This window comes from Schistocerca nitens, chromosome 6, assembly GCF_023898315.1.
Source record: "Schistocerca nitens isolate TAMUIC-IGC-003100 chromosome 6, iqSchNite1.1, whole genome shotgun sequence".
Taxonomy (NCBI): Eukaryota; Metazoa; Arthropoda; class Insecta; order Orthoptera; family Acrididae; genus Schistocerca; species Schistocerca nitens.
In genome coordinates, this window is record NC_064619.1 from 116,199,725 (window position 1) to 116,217,174 (window position 17,450).

At 50.1% G+C, this 17,450-nt stretch overlaps 28 non-coding genes across 28 annotated transcripts; all 28 read right to left on the reverse strand.

The window, feature by feature from the left end:
- Positions 1 to 392: 392 nt before the first annotated feature.
- Positions 393 to 466, reverse strand: Trnan-guu (transfer RNA asparagine (anticodon GUU)). The gene has a single exon. It is a non-coding gene; the product is annotated as a tRNA-Asn (tRNA).
- A 333-nt stretch (positions 467 to 799) lies between these two features.
- On the reverse strand, positions 800 to 871 carry Trnat-cgu (transfer RNA threonine (anticodon CGU)). Its single transcript has one exon. It is a non-coding gene; the product is annotated as a tRNA-Thr (tRNA).
- A 971-nt stretch (positions 872 to 1,842) lies between these two features.
- On the reverse strand, positions 1,843 to 1,916 carry Trnan-guu (transfer RNA asparagine (anticodon GUU)). The gene has a single exon. It is a non-coding gene; the product is annotated as a tRNA-Asn (tRNA).
- Positions 1,917 to 2,249: 333 nt separating this feature from the next.
- Positions 2,250 to 2,321, reverse strand: Trnat-cgu (transfer RNA threonine (anticodon CGU)). The gene has a single exon. It is a non-coding gene; the product is annotated as a tRNA-Thr (tRNA).
- A 693-nt stretch (positions 2,322 to 3,014) lies between these two features.
- Positions 3,015 to 3,088, reverse strand: Trnan-guu (transfer RNA asparagine (anticodon GUU)). Its single transcript has one exon. It is a non-coding gene; the product is annotated as a tRNA-Asn (tRNA).
- Positions 3,089 to 3,421: 333 nt separating this feature from the next.
- Trnat-cgu (transfer RNA threonine (anticodon CGU)) lies at positions 3,422 to 3,493 on the reverse strand. Its single transcript has one exon. It is a non-coding gene; the product is annotated as a tRNA-Thr (tRNA).
- A 693-nt stretch (positions 3,494 to 4,186) lies between these two features.
- Positions 4,187 to 4,260, reverse strand: Trnan-guu (transfer RNA asparagine (anticodon GUU)). The gene has a single exon. It is a non-coding gene; the product is annotated as a tRNA-Asn (tRNA).
- A 333-nt stretch (positions 4,261 to 4,593) lies between these two features.
- On the reverse strand, positions 4,594 to 4,665 carry Trnat-cgu (transfer RNA threonine (anticodon CGU)). Its single transcript has one exon. It is a non-coding gene; the product is annotated as a tRNA-Thr (tRNA).
- Positions 4,666 to 5,358: 693 nt separating this feature from the next.
- Positions 5,359 to 5,432, reverse strand: Trnan-guu (transfer RNA asparagine (anticodon GUU)). The gene has a single exon. It is a non-coding gene; the product is annotated as a tRNA-Asn (tRNA).
- Positions 5,433 to 5,765: 333 nt separating this feature from the next.
- Trnat-cgu (transfer RNA threonine (anticodon CGU)) lies at positions 5,766 to 5,837 on the reverse strand. Its single transcript has one exon. It is a non-coding gene; the product is annotated as a tRNA-Thr (tRNA).
- Positions 5,838 to 6,530: 693 nt separating this feature from the next.
- Trnan-guu (transfer RNA asparagine (anticodon GUU)) lies at positions 6,531 to 6,604 on the reverse strand. Its single transcript has one exon. It is a non-coding gene; the product is annotated as a tRNA-Asn (tRNA).
- Positions 6,605 to 6,937: 333 nt separating this feature from the next.
- On the reverse strand, positions 6,938 to 7,009 carry Trnat-cgu (transfer RNA threonine (anticodon CGU)). Its single transcript has one exon. It is a non-coding gene; the product is annotated as a tRNA-Thr (tRNA).
- Positions 7,010 to 7,702: 693 nt separating this feature from the next.
- Trnan-guu (transfer RNA asparagine (anticodon GUU)) lies at positions 7,703 to 7,776 on the reverse strand. Its single transcript has one exon. It is a non-coding gene; the product is annotated as a tRNA-Asn (tRNA).
- Positions 7,777 to 8,109: 333 nt separating this feature from the next.
- On the reverse strand, positions 8,110 to 8,181 carry Trnat-cgu (transfer RNA threonine (anticodon CGU)). The gene has a single exon. It is a non-coding gene; the product is annotated as a tRNA-Thr (tRNA).
- Positions 8,182 to 8,874: 693 nt separating this feature from the next.
- Positions 8,875 to 8,948, reverse strand: Trnan-guu (transfer RNA asparagine (anticodon GUU)). Its single transcript has one exon. It is a non-coding gene; the product is annotated as a tRNA-Asn (tRNA).
- A 333-nt stretch (positions 8,949 to 9,281) lies between these two features.
- Positions 9,282 to 9,353, reverse strand: Trnat-cgu (transfer RNA threonine (anticodon CGU)). The gene has a single exon. It is a non-coding gene; the product is annotated as a tRNA-Thr (tRNA).
- A 971-nt stretch (positions 9,354 to 10,324) lies between these two features.
- Trnan-guu (transfer RNA asparagine (anticodon GUU)) lies at positions 10,325 to 10,398 on the reverse strand. Its single transcript has one exon. It is a non-coding gene; the product is annotated as a tRNA-Asn (tRNA).
- Positions 10,399 to 10,731: 333 nt separating this feature from the next.
- On the reverse strand, positions 10,732 to 10,803 carry Trnat-cgu (transfer RNA threonine (anticodon CGU)). The gene has a single exon. It is a non-coding gene; the product is annotated as a tRNA-Thr (tRNA).
- A 971-nt stretch (positions 10,804 to 11,774) lies between these two features.
- Positions 11,775 to 11,848, reverse strand: Trnan-guu (transfer RNA asparagine (anticodon GUU)). Its single transcript has one exon. It is a non-coding gene; the product is annotated as a tRNA-Asn (tRNA).
- Positions 11,849 to 12,181: 333 nt separating this feature from the next.
- On the reverse strand, positions 12,182 to 12,253 carry Trnat-cgu (transfer RNA threonine (anticodon CGU)). The gene has a single exon. It is a non-coding gene; the product is annotated as a tRNA-Thr (tRNA).
- A 693-nt stretch (positions 12,254 to 12,946) lies between these two features.
- Positions 12,947 to 13,020, reverse strand: Trnan-guu (transfer RNA asparagine (anticodon GUU)). Its single transcript has one exon. It is a non-coding gene; the product is annotated as a tRNA-Asn (tRNA).
- A 333-nt stretch (positions 13,021 to 13,353) lies between these two features.
- Positions 13,354 to 13,425, reverse strand: Trnat-cgu (transfer RNA threonine (anticodon CGU)). The gene has a single exon. It is a non-coding gene; the product is annotated as a tRNA-Thr (tRNA).
- Positions 13,426 to 14,118: 693 nt separating this feature from the next.
- Trnan-guu (transfer RNA asparagine (anticodon GUU)) lies at positions 14,119 to 14,192 on the reverse strand. The gene has a single exon. It is a non-coding gene; the product is annotated as a tRNA-Asn (tRNA).
- A 333-nt stretch (positions 14,193 to 14,525) lies between these two features.
- On the reverse strand, positions 14,526 to 14,597 carry Trnat-cgu (transfer RNA threonine (anticodon CGU)). The gene has a single exon. It is a non-coding gene; the product is annotated as a tRNA-Thr (tRNA).
- Positions 14,598 to 15,290: 693 nt separating this feature from the next.
- On the reverse strand, positions 15,291 to 15,364 carry Trnan-guu (transfer RNA asparagine (anticodon GUU)). The gene has a single exon. It is a non-coding gene; the product is annotated as a tRNA-Asn (tRNA).
- Positions 15,365 to 15,697: 333 nt separating this feature from the next.
- Positions 15,698 to 15,769, reverse strand: Trnat-cgu (transfer RNA threonine (anticodon CGU)). The gene has a single exon. It is a non-coding gene; the product is annotated as a tRNA-Thr (tRNA).
- A 693-nt stretch (positions 15,770 to 16,462) lies between these two features.
- Trnan-guu (transfer RNA asparagine (anticodon GUU)) lies at positions 16,463 to 16,536 on the reverse strand. Its single transcript has one exon. It is a non-coding gene; the product is annotated as a tRNA-Asn (tRNA).
- A 333-nt stretch (positions 16,537 to 16,869) lies between these two features.
- Trnat-cgu (transfer RNA threonine (anticodon CGU)) lies at positions 16,870 to 16,941 on the reverse strand. Its single transcript has one exon. It is a non-coding gene; the product is annotated as a tRNA-Thr (tRNA).
- Positions 16,942 to 17,450: the final 509 nt, after the last annotated feature.

Sequence of the window (17,450 nt, forward strand, 5' to 3'; positions counted from 1 at the left end):
AGTTGCCCATGGGGCTTCATGTAAGGCGAGCGACTGCACGTCTCTCGGCCAACAGCGGCCCACTGCAGACCGACACTTAAGAGACACCAAATACAAATCGACATCGAGAGACAGGCCCTGTCATATGGCAGTCGCGACGTATACGCTGAAATTGAATGTAAACAATACGTCTTTTGTAGTGGGCGTCGCTCTACTGCAGTGTCTCACATGACGAATAAATAGGAAAAGAGTAGAACGTCTGTGTAGGGCCATGTTTTTACCTACAGTGTCACTTGGCTGAATGTGTATAAGGCTCTGTGGCATCACTCAAACACAGCCAAATTGTCACGCTAGCTGTGTATCTCTAACAAAGTTGACGTATGTCCTCACCTCGGTGCCGGTTAAAACGATTTCGCCCCCGGGTGGGCTCGAACCACCAACCTTTCGGTTAACAGCCGAACGCGCTAGCCGATTGCGCCACGGAGGCCTTGAATTTGGCTCACTTGTGCTCTGTATATCAACGCAATTGGTATACCTTCTGCAGGAATCTCGCAGAATGGTAGCATCTGCTTGCGCCTCTTCACATGGATAACGTGCATGCACACTGTAGCGAGGCTCGTAAACGAATGACATCGCCAAGCATGACATTATACTACAAAATGCATACAAACCACTGTTGTGCCTATGCATTCAGAAAACCTCTGAGGCCAGTAGAATACTTGTCATAGGTTGTAGAACATCCCTTTCATTCAGTGTACTGCCATGTGTTAGATGCTGGTCGAGATAGCTCCGCTCCTTGCAGGAAGGTTAAAAAAATGAATGCCTTCTGTGAGGTTCGAAATCACGACCCCTGGTTTACGAGACCAGTGCTCTACCACTGAGCTAAAAAGGCGGCAGCTTGGCGTTTGTGAGCTATACCCGAATTGTCACTTCATCATACTGAATCTTGCAGCCCTCGACCAGATATCGGATTTGGCACACAGCTGCTGCTGGGGGTGTCCACATTGCCGTTTTCCAAATCTCTTGACTGTTTCGCCCTTACGATCGACGACGAGCGTCGGGCCACCAGAAGTTTGCGGTCTGCACAATCCTGACCTAGTGCACAGCTTGTGGGATAGCGTGGCTCGACTGCGAAATGCGCCTTTCGGCTCCTCTCTCTGGCTACAGTATGCTGTTGCCCACAGTGGCACTGGCGTTGCCCATGGGGCTTCATGTAAGGCGAGCGACTGCACGTCTCTCGGCCAACAGCGGCCCACTGCAGACCGACACTTAAGAGACACCAAATACAAATCGACATCGAGAGACAGGCCCTGTCATATGGCAGTCGCGACGTATACGCTGAAATTGAATGTAAACAATACGTCTTTTGTAGTGGGCGTCGCTCTACTGCAGTGTCACACATGACGAATAAATAGGAAAAGAGTAGAACGTCTGTGTAGGGCCATGTTTTTACCTACAGTGTCACTTGGCTGAATGTGTATAAGGCTCTGTGGCATCACTCAAACTGCACGTCTCTCGGCCAACAGCGGCCCACTGCAGACCGACACTTAAGAGACACCAAATACAAATCGACATCGAGAGACAGGCCCTGTCATATGGCAGTCGCGACGTATACGCTGAAATTGAATGTAAAGAATACGTCTTTTGTAGTGGGCGTCGCTCTACTGCAGTGTCACACATGACGAATAAATAGGAAAAGAGTAGAACGTCTGTGTAGGGCCATGTTTTTACCTACAGTGTCACTTGGCTGAATGTGTATAAGGCTCTGTGGCATCACTCAAACACAGCCAAATTGTCACGCTAGCTGTGTATCTCTAACAAAGTTGACGTATGTCCTCACCTCGGTGCCGGTTAAAACGATTTCGCCCCCGGGTGGGCTCGAACCACCAACCTTTCGGTTAACAGCCGAACGCGCTAGCCGATTGCGCCACGGAGGCCTTGAATTTGGCTCACTTGTGCTCTGTATATCAACGCAATTGGTATACCTTCTGCAGGAATCTCGCAGAATGGTAGCATCTGCTTGCGCCTATTCACATGGATAACGTGCATGCACACTGTAGCGAGGCTCGTAAACGAATGACATCGCCAAGCATGACATTATACTACAAAATGCATACAAACCACTGTTGTGCCTATGCATTCAGAAAACCTCTGAGGCCAGTAGAATACTTGTCATAGGTTGTAGAACATCCCTTTCATTCAGTGTACTGCCATGTGTTAGATGCTGGTCGAGATAGCTCCGCTCCTTGCAGGAAGGTTAAAAAAATGAATGCCTTCTGTGAGGTTCGAACTCACGACCCCTGGTTTACGAGACCAGTGCTCTACCACTGAGTTAAGAAGGCGGCAGCTTGGCGTTTGTGAGCTATACCCGAATTGTCACTTCATCATACTGAATCTTGCAGCCCTCGACCAGATATCGGATTTGGCACACAGCTGCTGCTGGGGGTGTCCACATTGCCGTTTTCCAAATCTCTTGACTGTTTCGGCCTTACGATCGACGACGAGCGTCGGGCCACCAGAAGTTTGCGGTCTGCACAATCCTGACCTAGTGCACAGCTTGTGGGATAGCGTGGCTCGACTGCGAAATGCGCCTTTCGGCTCCTCTCTCTGGCTACAGGATGCTGTTGCCCACAGTGGCACTGGCGTTGCCCATGGGGCTTCATGTAAGGCGAGCGACTGCACGTCTCTCGGCCAACAGCGGCCCACTGCAGACCGACACTTAAGAGACACCAAATACAAATCGACATCGAGAGACAGGCCCTGTCATATGGCAGTCGCGACGTATACGCTGAAATTGAATGTAAAGAATACGTCTTTTGTAGTGGGCGTCGCTCTACTGCAGTGTCACACATGACGAATAAATAGGAAAAGAGTAGAACGTCTGTGTAGGGCCATGTTTTTACCTACAGTGTCACTTGGCTGAATGTGTATAAGGCTCTGTGGCATCACTCAAACACAGCCAAATTGTCACGCTAGCTGTGTATCTCTAACAAAGTTGACGTATGTCCTCACCTCGGTGCCGGTTAAAACGATTTCGCCCCCGGGTGGGCTCGAACCACCAACCTTTCGGTTAACAGCCGAACGCGCTAGCCGATTGCGCCACGGAGGCCTTGAATTTGGCTCACTTGTGCTCTGTATATCAACGCAATTGGTATACCTTCTGCAGGAATCTCGCAGAATGGTAGCATCTGCTTGCGCCTCTTCACATGGATAACGTGCATGCACACTGTAGCGAGGCTCGTAAACGAATGACATCGCCAAGCATGACATTATACTACAAAATGCATACAAACCACTGTTGTGCCTATGCATTCAGAAAACCTCTGAGGCCAGTAGAATACTTGTCATAGGTTGTAGAACATCCCTTTCATTCAGTGTACTGCCATGTGTTAGATGCTGGTCGAGATAGCTCCGCTCCTTGCAGGAAGGTTAAAAAAATGAATGCCTTCTGTGAGGTTCGAAATCACGACCCCTGGTTTACGAGACCAGTGCTCTACCACTGAGCTAAAAAGGCGGCAGCTTGGCGTTTGTGAGCTATACCCGAATTGTCAGTTCATAATACTGAATCTTGCAGCCCTCGACCAGATATCGGATTTGGCACACAGCTGCTGCTGGGGGTGTCCACATTGCCGTTTTCCAAATCTCTTGACTGTTTCGCCCTTACGATCGACGACGAGCGTCGGGCCACCAGAAGTTTGCGGTCTGCACAATCCTGACCTAGTGCACAGCTTGTGGGATAGCGTGGCTCGACTGCGAAATGCGCCTTTCGGCTCCTCTCTCTGGCTACAGTATGCTGTTGCCCACAGTGGCACTGGCGTTGCCCATGGGGCTTCATGTAAGGCGAGCGACTGCACGTCTCTCGGCCAACAGCGGCCCACTGCAGACCGACACTTAAGAGACACCAAATACAAATCGACATCGAGAGACAGGCCCTGTCATATGGCAGTCGCGACGTATACGCTGAAATTGAATGTAAACAATACGTCTTTTGTAGTGGGCGTCGCTCTACTGCAGTGTCACACATGACGAATAAATAGGAAAAGAGTAGAACGTCTGTGTAGGGCCATGTTTTTACCTGCAGTGTCACTTGGCTGAATGTGTATAAGGCTCTGTGGCATCACTCAAACACAGCCAAATTGTCACGCTAGCTGTGTATCTCTAACAAAGTTGACGTATGTCCTCACCTCGGTGCCGGTTAAAACGATTTCGCCCCCGGGTGGGCTCGAACCACCAACCTTTCGGTTAACAGCCGAACGCGCTAGCCGATTGCGCCACGGAGGCCTTGAATTTGGCTCACTTGTGCTCTGTATATCAACGCAATTGGTATACCTTCTGCAGGAATCTCACAGAATGGTAGCATCTGCTTGCGCCTCTTCACATGGATAACGTGCATGCACACTGTAGCGAGGCTCGTAAACGAATGACATCGCCAAGCATGACATTATACTACAAAATGCATACAAACCACTGTTGTGCCTATGCATTCAGAAAACCTCTGAGGCCAGTAGAATACTTGTCATAGGTTGTAGAACATCCCTTTCATTCAGTGTACTGCCATGTGTTAGATGCTGGTCGAGATAGCTCCGCTCCATGCAGGAAGGTTAAAAAAATGAATGCCTTCTGTGAGGTTCGAAATCACGACCCCTGATTTACGAGACCAGTGCTCTACCACTGAGCTAAAAAGGCGGCAGCTTGGCGTTTGTGAGCTATACCCGAATTGTCACTTCATCATACTGAATCTTGCAGCCCTCGACCAGATATCGGATTTGGCACACAGCTGCTGCTGGGGGTGTCCACATTGCCGTTTTCCAAATCTCTTGACTGTTTCGCCCTTACGATCGACGACGAGCGTCGGGCCACCAGAAGTTTGCGGTCTGCACAATCCTGACCTAGTGCACAGCTTGTGGGATAGCGTGGCTCGACTGCGAAATGCGCCTTTCGGCTCCTCTCTCTGGCTACAGTATGCTGTTGCCCACAGTGGCACTGGCGTTGCCCATGGGGCTTCATGTAAGGCGAGCGACTGCACGTCTCTCGGCCAACAGCGGCCCACTGCAGACCGACACTTAAGAGACACCAAATACAAATCGACATCGAGAGACAGGCCCTGTCATATGGCAGTCGCGACGTATACGCTGAAATTGAATGTAAACAATACGTCTTTTGTAGTGGGCGTCGCTCTACTGCAGTGTCACACATGACGAATAAATAGGAAAAGAGTAGAACGTCTGTGTAGGGCCATGTTTTTACCTACAGTGTCACTTGGCTGAATGTGTATAAGGCTCTGTGGCATCACTCAAACACAGCCAAATTGTCACGCTAGCTGTGTATCTCTAACAAAGTTGACGTATGTCCTCACCTCGGTGCCGGTTAAAACGATTTCGCTCCGGGGTGGGCTCGAACCACCAACCTTTCGGTTAACAGCCGAACGCGCTAGCCGATTGCGCCACGGAGGCCTTGAATTTGGCTCACTTGTGCTCTGTATATCAACGCAATTGGTATACCTTCTGCAGGAATCTCGCAGAATGGTAGCATCTGCTTGCGCCTCTTCACATGGATAACGTGCATGCACACTGTAGCGAGGCTCGTAAACGAATGACATCGCCAAGCATGACATTATACTACAAAATGCATACAAACCACTGTTGTGCCTATGCATTCAGAAAACCTCTGAGGCCAGTAGAATACTTGTCATAGGTTGTAGAACATCCCTTTCATTCAGTGTACTGCCATGTGTTAGATGCTGGTCGAGATAGCTCCGCTCCTTGCAGGAAGGTTAAAAAAATGAATGCCTTCTGTGAGGTTCGAAATCACGACCCCTGGTTTACGAGACCAGTGCTCTACCACTGAGCTAAAAAGGCGGCAGCTTGGCGTTTGTGAGCTATACCCGAATTGTCACTTCATCATACTGAATCTTGCAGCCCTCGACCAGATATCGGATTTGGCACACAGCTGCTGCTGGGGGTGTCCACATTGCCGTTTTCCAAATCTCTTGACTGTTTCGCCCTTACGATCGACGACGAGCGTCGGGCCACCAGAAGTTTGCGGTCTGCACAATCCTGACCTAGTGCACAGCTTGTGGGATAGCGTGGCTCGACTGCGAAATGCGCCTTTCGGCTCCTCTCTCTGGCTACAGTATGCTGTTGCCCACAGTGGCACTGGCGTTGCCCATGGGGCTTCATGTAAGGCGAGCGACTGCACGTCTCTCGGCCAACAGCGGCCCACTGCAGACCGACACTTAAGAGACACCAAATACAAATCGACATCGAGAGACAGGCCCTGTCATATGGCAGTCGCGACGTATACGCTGAAACTGAATGTAAAGAATACGTCTTTTGTAGTGGGCGTCGCTCTACTGCAGTGTCACACATGACGAATAAATAGGAAAAGAGTAGAACGTCTGTGTAGGGCCATGTTTTTACCTACAGTGTCACTTGGCTGAATGTGTATAAGGCTCTGTGGCATCACTCAAACACAGCCAAATTGTCACGCTAGCTGTGTATCTCTAACAAAGTTGACGTATGTCCTCACCTCGGTGCCGGTTAAAACGATTTCGCCCCCGGGTGGGCTCGAACCACCAACCTTTCGGTTAACAGCCGAACGCGCTAGCCGATTGCGCCACGGAGGCCTTGAACTTGGCTCACTTGTGCTCTGTATATCAACGCAATTGGTATACCTTCTGCAGGAATCTCGCAGAATGGTAGCATCTGCTTGCGCCTCTTCACATGGATAACGTGCATGCACACTGTAGCGAGGCTCGTAAACGAATGACATCGCCAAGCATGACATTATACTACAAAATGCATACAAACCACTGTTGTGCCTATGCATTCAGAAAACCTCTGAGGCCAGTAGAATACTTGTCATAGGTTGTAGAACATCCCTTTCATTCAGTGTACTGCCATGTGTTAGATGCTGGTCGAGATAGCTCCGCTCCTTGCAGGAAGGTTAAAAAAATGAATGCCTTCTGTGAGGTTCGAAATCACGACCCCTGATTTACGAGACCAGTGCTCTACCACTGAGCTAAAAAGGCGGCAGCTTGGCGTTTGTGAGCTATACCCGAATTGTCACTTCATCATACTGAATCTTGCAGCCCTCGACCAGATATCGGATTTGGCACACAGCTGCTGCTGGGGGTGTCCACATTGCCGTTTTCCAAATCTCTTGACTGTTTCGCCCTTACGATCGACGACGAGCGTCGGGCCACCAGAAGTTTGCGGTCTGCACAATCCTGACCTAGTGCACAGCTTGTGGGATAGCGTGGCTCGACTGCGAAATGCGCCTTTCGGCTCCTCTCTCTGGCTACAGTATGCTGTTGCCCACAGTGGCACTGGCGTTGCCCATGGGGCTTCATGTAAGGCGAGCGACTGCACGTCTCTCGGCCAACAGCGGCCCACTGCAGACCGACACTTAAGAGACACCAAATACAAATCGACATCGAGAGACAGGCCCTGTCATATGGCAGTCGCGACGTATACGCTGAAATTGAATGTAAAGAATACGTCTTTTGTAGTGGGCGTCGCTCTACTGCAGTGTCACACATGACGAATAAATAGGAAAAGAGTAGAACGTCTGTGTAGGGCCATGTTTTTACCTACAGTGTCACTTGGCTGAATGTGTATAAGGCTCTGTGGCATCACTCAAACACAGCCAAATTGTCACGCTAGCTGTGTATCTCTAACAAAGTTGACGTATGTCCTCACCTCGGTGCCGGTTAAAACGATTTCGCCCCCGGGTGGGCTCGAACCACCAACCTTTCGGTTAACAGCCGAACGCGCTAGCCGATTGCGCCACGGAGGCCTTGAACTTGGCTCACTTGTGCTCTGTATATCAACGCAATTGGTATACCTTCTGCAGGAATCTCGCAGAATGGTAGCATCTGCTTGCGCCTCTTCACATGGATAACGTGCATGCACACTGTAGCGAGGCTCGTAAACGAATGACATCGCCAAGCATGACATTATACTACAAAATGCATACAAACCACTGTTGTGCCTATGCATTCAGAAAACCTCTGAGGCCAGTAGAATACTTGTCATAGGTTGTAGAACATCCCTTTCATTCAGTGTACTGCCATGTGTTAGATGCTGGTCGAGATAGCTCCGCTCCTTGCAGGAAGGTTAAAAAAATGAATGCCTTCTGTGAGGTTCGAAATCACGACCCCTGGTTTACGAGACCAGTGCTCTACCACTGAGCTAAAAAGGCGGCAGCTTGGCGTTTGTGAGCTATCCCCGAATTGTCACTTCATCATACTGAATCTTGCAGCCCTCGACCAGATATCGGATTTGGCACACAGCTGCTGCTGGGGGTGTCCACATTGCCGTTTTCCAAATCTCTTGACTGTTTCGCCCTTACGATCGACGACGAGCGTCGGGCCACCAGAAGTTTGCGGTCTGCACAATCCTGACCTAGTGCACAGCTTGTGGGATAGCGTGGCTCGACTGCGAAATGCGCCTTTCGGCTCCTCTCTCTGGCTACAGTATGCTGTTGCCCACAGTGGCACTGGCGTTGCCCATGGGGCTTCATGTAAGGCGAGCGACTGCACGTCTCTCGGCCAACAGCGGCCCACTGCAGACCGACACTTAAGAGACACCAAATACAAATCGACATCGAGAGACAGGCCCTGTCATATGGCAGTCGCGACGTATACGCTGAAATTGAATGTAAAGAATACGTCTTTTGTAGTGGGCGTCGCTCTACTGCAGTGTCACACATGACGAATAAATAGGAAAAGAGTAGAACGTCTGTGTAGGGCCATGTTTTTACCTACAGTGTCACTTGGCTGAATGTGTATAAGGCTCTGTGGCATCACTCAAACACAGCCAAATTGTCACGCTAGCTGTGTATCTCTAACAAAGTTGACGTATGTCCTCACCTCGGTGCCGGTTAAAACGATTTCGCCCCCGGGTGGGCTCGAACCACCAACCTTTCGGTTAACAGCCGAACGCGCTAGCCGATTGCGCCACGGAGGCCTTGAATTTGGCTCACTTGTGCTCTGTATATCAACGCAATTGGTATACCTTCTGCAGGAATCTCGCAGAATGGTAGCATCTGCTTGCGCCTCTTCACATGGATAACGTGCATGCACACTGTAGCGAGGCTCGTAAACGAATGACATCGCCAAGCATGACATTATACTACAAAATGCATACAAACCACTGTTGTGCCTATGCATTCAGAAAACCTCTGAGGCCAGTAGAATACTTGTCATAGGTTGTAGAACATCCCTTTCATTCAGTGTACTGCCATGTGTTAGATGCTGGCCGAGATAGCTCCGCTCCTTGCAGGAAGGTTAAAAAAATGAATGCCTTCTGTGAGGTTCGAACTCACGACCCCTGGTTTACGAGACCAGTGCTCTACCACTGAGTTAAGAAGGCGGCAGCTTGGCGTTTGTGAGCTATCCCCGAATTGTCACTTCATCATACTGAATCTTGCAGCCCTCGAGCAGATATCGGATTTGGCACACAGCTGCTGCTGGGGGTGTCCACATTGCCGTTTTCCAAATCTCTTGACTGTTTCGCCCTTACGATCGACGACGAGCGTCGGGCCACCAGAAGTTTGCGGTCTGCACAATCGTGACCTAGTGCACAGCTTGTGGGATAGCGTGGCTCGACTGCGAAATGCGCCTTTCGGCTCCTCTCTCTGGCTACAGTATGCTGTTGCCCACAGTGGCACTGGCGTTGCCCATGGGGCTTCATGTAAGGCGAGCGACTGCACGTCTCTCGGCCAACAGCGGCCCACTGCAGACCGACACTTAAGAGACACCAAATACAAATCGACATCGAGAGACAGGCCCTGTCATATGGCAGTCGCGACGTATACGCTGAAATTGAATGTAAAGAATACGTCTTTTGTAGTGGGCGTCGCTCTACTGCAGTGTCACACATGACGAATAAATAGGAAAAGAGTAGAACGTCTGTGTAGGGCCATGTTTTTACCTACAGTGTCACTTGGCTGAATGTGTATAAGGCTCTGTGGCATCACTCAAACTGCACGTCTCTCGGCCAACAGCGGCCCACTGCAGACCGACACTTAAGAGACACCAAATACAAATCGACATCGAGAGACAGGCCCTGTCATATGGCAGTCGCGACGTATACGCTGAAATTGAATGTAATGAATACGTCTTTTGTAGTGGGCGTCGCTCTACTGCAGTGTCACACATGACGAATAAATAGGAAAAGAGTAGAACGTCTGTGTAGGGCCATGTTTTTACCTACAGTGTCACTTGGCTGAATGTGTATAAGGCTCTGTGGCATCACTCAAACACAGCCAAATTGTCACGCTAGCTGCGTATCTCTAACAAAGTTGACGTATGTCCTCACCTCGGTGCCGGTTAAAACGATTTCGCCCCCGGGTGGGCTCGAACCACCAACCTTTCCGTTAACAGCCGAACGCGCTAGCCGATTGCGCCACGGAGGCCTTGAATTTGCCTTACTTGTGCTCTGTATATCAACGCAATTGGTATACCTTCTGCAGGAATCTCGCAGAATGGTAGCATCTGCTTGCGCCTCTTCACATGGATAACGTGCATGCACACTGTAGCGAGGCTCGTAAACGAATGACATCGCCAAGCATGACATTATACTACAAAATGCATACAAACCACTGTTGTGCCTATGCATTCAGAAAACCTCTGAGGCCAGTAGAATACTTGTCATAGGTTGTAGAACATCCCTTTCATTCAGTGTACTGCCATGTGTTAGATGCTGGTCGAGATAGCTCCGCTCCTTGCAGGAAGGTTAAAAAAATGAATGCCTTCTGTGAGGTTCGAAATCACGACCCCTGGTTTACGAGACCAGTGCTCTACCACTGAGCTAAGAAGGCGGCAGCTTGGCGTTTGTGAGCTATACCCGAATTGTCACTTCATCATACTGAATCTTGCAGCCCTCGACCAGATATCGGATTTGGCACACAGCTGCTGCTGGGGGTGTCCACATTGCCGTTTTCCAAATCTCTTGACTGTTTCGCCCTTACGATCGACGACGAGCGTCGGGCCACCAGAAGTTTGCGGTCTGCACAATCCTGACCTAGTGCACAGCTTGTGGGATAGCGTGGCTCGACTGCGAAATGCGCCTTTCGGCTCCTCTCTCTGGCTACAGTATGCTGTTGCCCACAGTGGCACTGGCGTTGCCCATGGGGCTTCATGTAAGGCGAGCGACTGCACGTCTCTCGGCCAACAGCGGCCCACTGCAGACCGACACTTAAGAGACACCAAATACAAATCGACATCGAGAGACAGGCCCTGTCATATGGCAGTCGCGACGTATACGCTGAAATTGAATGTAAAGAATACGTCTTTTGTAGTGGGCGTCGCTCTACTGCAGTGTCACACATGACGAATAAATAGGAAAAGAGTAGAACGTCTGTGTAGGGCCATGTTTTTACCTACAGTGTCACTTGGCTGAATGTGTATAAGGCTCTGTGGCATCACTCAAACTGCACGTCTCTCGGCCAACAGCGGCCCACTGCAGACCGACACTTAAGAGACACCAAATACAAATCGACATCGAGAGACAGGCCCTGTCATATGGCAGTCGCGACGTATACGCTGAAATTGAATGTAATGAATACGTCTTTTGTAGTGGGCGTCGCTCTACTGCAGTGTCACACATGACGAATAAATAGGAAAAGAGTAGAACGTCTGTGTAGGGCCATGTTTTTACCTACAGTGTCACTTGGCTGAATGTGTATAAGGCTCTGTGGCATCACTCAAACACAGCCAAATTGTCACGCTAGCTGCGTATCTCTAACAAAGTTGACGTATGTCCTCACCTCGGTGCCGGTTAAAACGATTTCGCCCCCGGGTGGGCTCGAACCACCAACCTTTCCGTTAACAGCCGAACGCGCTAGCCGATTGCGCCACGGAGGCCTTGAATTTGGCTTACTTGTGCTCTGTATATCAACGCAATTGGTATACCTTCTGCAGGAATCTCGCAGAATGGTAGCATCTGCTTGCGCCTCTTCACATGGATAACGTGCATGCACACTGTAGCGAGGCTCGTAAACGAATGACATCGCCAAGCATGACATTATACTACAAAATGCATACAAACCACTGTTGTGCCTATGCATTCAGAAAACCTCTGAGGCCAGTAGAATACTTGTCATAGGTTGTAGAACATCCCTTTCATTCAGTGTACTGCCATGTGTTAGATGCTGGTCGAGATAGCTCCGCTCCTTGCAGGAAGGTTAAAAAAATGAATGCCTTCTGTGAGGTTCGAAATCACGACCCCTGGTTTACGAGACCAGTGCTCTACCACTGAGCTAAGAAGGCGGCAGCTTGGCGTTTGTGAGCTATACCCGAATTGTCACTTCAGCATACTGAATCTTGCAGCCCTCGACCAGATATCGGATTTGGCACACAGCTGCTGCTGGGGGTGTCCACATTGCCGTTTTCCAAATCTCTTGACTGTTTCGCCCTTACGATCGACGACGAGCGTCGGGCCACCAGAAGTTTGCGGTCTGCACAATCCTGACCTAGTGCACAGCTTGTGGGATAGCGTGGCTCGACTGCGAAATGCGCCTTTCGGCTCCTCTCTCTGGCTACAGTATGCTGTTGCCCACAGTGGCACTGGCGTTGCCCATGGGGCTTCATGTAAGGCGAGCGACTGCACGTCTCTCGGCCAACAGCGGCCCACTGCAGACCGACACTTAAGAGACACCAAATACAAATCGACATCGAGAGACAGGCCCTGTCATATGGCAGTCGCGACGTATACGCTGAAATTGAATGTAAAGAATACGTCTTTTGTAGTGGGCGTCGCTCTACTGCAGTGTCACACATGACGAATAAATAGGAAAAGAGTAGAACGTCTGTGTAGGGCCATGTTTTTACCTACAGTGTCACTTGGCTGAATGTGTATAAGGCTCTGTGGCATCACTCAAACACAGCCAAATTGTCACGCTAGCTGTGTATCTCTAACAAAGTTGACGTATGTCCTCACCTCGGTGCCGGTTAAAACGATTTCGCCCCCGGGTGGGCTCGAACCACCAACCTTTCGGTTAACAGCCGAACGCGCTAGCCGATTGCGCCACGGAGGCCTTGAATTTGGCTCACTTGTGCTCTGTATATCAACGCAATTGGTATACCTTCTGCAGGAATCTCGCAGAATGGTAGCATCTGCTTGCGCCTATTCACATGGATAACGTGCATGCACACTGTAGCGAGGCTCGTAAACGAATGACATCGCCAAGCATGACATTATACTACAAAATGCATACAAACCACTGTTGTGCCTATGCATTCAGAAAACCTCTGAGGCCAGTAGAATACTTGTCATAGGTTGTAGAACATCCCTTTCATTCAGTGTACTGCCATGTGTTAGATGCTGGTCGAGATAGCTCCGCTCCTTGCAGGAAGGTTAAAAAAATGAATGCCTTCTGTGAGGTTCGAACTCACGACCCCTGGTTTACGAGACCAGTGCTCTACCACTGAGTTAAGAAGGCGGCAGCTTGGCGTTTGTGAGCTATCCCCGAATTGTCACTTCATCATACTGAATCTTGCAGCCCTCGACCAGATATCGGATTTGGCACACAGCTGCTGCTGGGGGTGTCCACATTGCCGTTTTCCAAATCTCTTGACTGTTTCGGCCTTACGATCGACGACGAGCGTCGGGCCACCAGAAGTTTGCGGTCTGCACAATCCTGACCTAGTGCACAGCTTGTGGGATAGCGTGGCTCGACTGCGAAATGCGCCTTTCGGCTCCTCTCTCTGGCTACAGTATGCTGTTGCCCACAGTGGCACTGGCGTTGCCCATGGGGCTTCATGTAAGGCGAGCGACTGCACGTCTCTCGGCCAACAGCGGCCCACTGCAGACCGACACTTAAGAGACACCAAATACAAATCGACATCGAGAGACAGGCCCTGTCATATGGCAGTCGCGACATATACGCTGAAATTGAATGTAAAGAATACGTCTTTTGTAGTGGGCGTCGCTCTACTGCAGTGTCACACATGACGAATAAATAGGAAAAGAGTAGAACGTCTGTGTAGGGCCATGTTTTTACCTACAGTGTCACTTGGCTGAATGTGTATAAGGCTCTGTGGCATCACTCAAACACAGCCAAATTGTCACGCTAGCTGTGTATCTCTAACAAAGTTGACGTATGTCCTCACCTCGGTGCCGGTTAAAACGATTTCGCCCCCGGGTGGGCTCGAACCACCAACCTTTCGGTTAACAGCCGAACGCGCTAGCCGATTGCGCCACGGAGGCCTTGAATTTGGCTCACTTGTGCTCTGTATATCAACGCAATTGGTATACCTTCTGCAGGACTCTCGCAGAATGGTAGCATCTGCTTGCGCCTCTTCACATGGATAACGTGCATGCACACTGTAGCGAGGCTCGTAAACGAATGACATCGCCAAGCATGACATTATACTACAAAATGCATACAAACCACTGTTGTGCCTATGCATTCAGAAAACCTCTGAGGCCAGTAGAATACTTGTCATAGGTTGTAGAACATCCCTTTCATTCAGTGTACTGCCATGTGTTAGATGCTGGTCGAGATAGCTCCGCTCCTTGCAGGAAGGTTAAAAAAATGAATGCCTTCTGTGAGGTTCGAAATCACGACCCCTGGTTTACGAGACCAGTGCTCTACCACTGAGCTAAAAAGGCGGCAGCTTGGCGTTTGTGAGCTATACCCGAATTGTCAGTTCATAATACTGAATCTTGCAGCCCTCGACCAGATATCGGATTTGGCACACAGCTGCTGCTGGGGGTGTCCACATTGCAGTTTTACAAATCTCTTGACTGTTTCGCCCTTACGATCGACGACGAGCGTCGGGCCACCAGAAGTTTGCGGTCTGCACAATCCTGACCTAGTGCACAGCTTGTGGGATAGCGTGGCTCGACTGCGAAATGCGCCTTTCGGCTCCTCTCTCTGGCTACAGTATGCTGTTGCCCACAGTGGCACTGGCGTTGCCCATGGGGCTTCATGTAAGGCGAGCGACTGCACGTCTCTCGGCCAACAGCGGCCCACTGCAGACCGACACTTAAGAGACACCAAATACAAATCGACATCGAGAGACAGGCCCTGTCATATGGCAGTCGCGACGTATACGCTGAATTTGAATGTAAAGAATACGTCTTTTGTAGTGGGCGTCGCTCTACTGCAGTGTCACACATGACGAATAAATAGGAAAAGAGTAGAACGTCTGTGTAGGGCCATGTTTTTACCTACAGTGTCACTTGGCTGAATGTGTATAAGGCTCTGTGGCATCACTCAAACACAGCCAAATTGTCACGCTAGCTGTGTATCTCTAACAAAGTTGACGTATGTCCTCACCTCGGTGCCGGTTAAAACGATTTCGCCCCCGGGTGGGCTCGAACCACCAACCTTTCGGTTAACAGCCGAACGCGCTAGCCGATTGCGCCACGGAGGCCTTGAACTTGGCTCACTTGTGCTCTGTATATCAACGCAATTGGTATACCTTCTGCAGGAATCTCGCAGAATGGTAGCATCTGCTTGCGCCTCTTCACATGGATAACGTGCATGCACACTGTAGCGAGGCTCGTAAACGAATGACATCGCCAAGCATGACATTATACTACAAAATGCATACAAACCACTGTTGTGCCTATGCATTCAGAAAACCTCTGAGGCCAGTAGAATACTTGTCATAGGTTGTAGAACATCCCTTTCATTCAGTGTACTGCCATGTGTTAGATGCTGGTCGAGATAGCTCCGCTCCTTGCAGGAAGGTTAAAAAAATGAATGCCTTCTGTGAGGTTCAAAATCACGACCCCTGGTTTACGAGACCAGTGCTCTACCACTGAGCTAAAAAGGCGGCAGCTTGGCGTTTGTGAGCTATACCCGAATTGTCACTTCATCATACTGAATCTTGCAGCCCTCGACCAGATATCGGATTTGGCACACAGCTGCTGCTGGGGGTGTCCACATTGCCGTTTTCCAAATCTCTTGACTGTTTCGCCCTTACGATCGACGACGAGCGTCGGGCCACCAGAAGTTTGCGGTCTGCACAATCCTGACCTAGTGCACAGCTTGTGGGATAGCGTGGCTCGACTGCGAAATGCGCCTTTCGGCTCCTCTCTCTGGCTACAGTATGCTGTTGCCCACAGTGGCACTGGCGTTGCCCATGGGGCTTCATGTAAGGCGAGCGACTGCACGTCTCTCGGCCAACAGCGGCCCACTGCAGACCGACACTTAAGAGACACCAAATACAAATCGACATCGAGAGACAGGCCCTGTCATATGGCAGTCGCGACGTATACGCTGAAATTGAATGTAAACAATACGTCTTTTGTAGTGGGCGTCGCTCTACTGCAGTGTCACACATGACGAATAAATAGGAAAAGAGTAGAACGTCTGTGTAGGGCCATGTTTTTACCTACAGTGTCACTTGGCTGAATGTGTATAAGGCTCTGTGGCATCACTCAAACACAGCCAAATTGTCACGCTAGCTGTGTATCTCTAACAAAGTTGACGTATGTCCTCACCTCGGTGCCGGTTAAAACGATTTCGCCCCCGGGTGGGCTCGAACCACCAACCTTTCGGTTAACAGCCGAACGCGCTAGCCGATTGCGCCACGGAGGCCTTGAATTTGGCTCACTTGTGCTCTGTATATCAACGCAATTGGTATACCTTCTGCAGGAATCTCGCAGAATGGTAGCATCTGCTTGCGCCTCTTCACATGGATAACGTGCATGCACACTGTAGCGAGGCTCGTAAACGAATGACATCGCCAAGCATGACATTATACTACAAAATGCATACAAACCACTGTTGTGCCTATGCATTCAGAAAACCTCTGAGGCCAGTAGAATACTTGTCATAGGTTGTAGAACATCCCTTTCATTCAGTGTACTGCCATGTGTTAGATGCTGGTCGAGATAGCTCCGCTCCTTGCAGGAAGGTTAAAAAAATGAATGCCTTCTGTGAGGTTCGAAATCACGACCCCTGGTTTACGAGACCAGTGCTCTACCACTGAGCTAAAAAGGCGGCAGCTTGGCGTTTGTGAGCTATACCCGAATTGTCACTTCATCATACTGAATCTTGCAGCCCTCGACCAGATATCGGATTTGGCACACAGCTGCTGCTGGGGGTGTCCACATTGCAGTTTTCCAAATCTCTTGACTGTTTCGCCCTTACGATCGACGACGAGCGTCGGGCCACCAGAAGTTTGCGGTCTGCACAATCCTGACCTAGTGCACAGCTTGTGGGATAGCGTGGCTCGACTGCGAAATGCGCCTTTCGGCTCCTCTCTCTGGCTACAGTATGCTGTTGCCCACAGTGGCACTGGCGTTGCCCATGGGGCTTCATGTAAGGCGAGCGACTGCACGTCTCTCGGCCAACAGCGGCCCACTGCAGACCGACACTTAAGAGACACCAAATACAAATCGACATCGAGAGACAGGCCCTGTCATATGGCAGTCGCGACGTATACGCTGAAATTGAATGTAAAGAATACGTCTTTTGTAGTGGGCGTCGCTCTACTGCAGTGTCACACA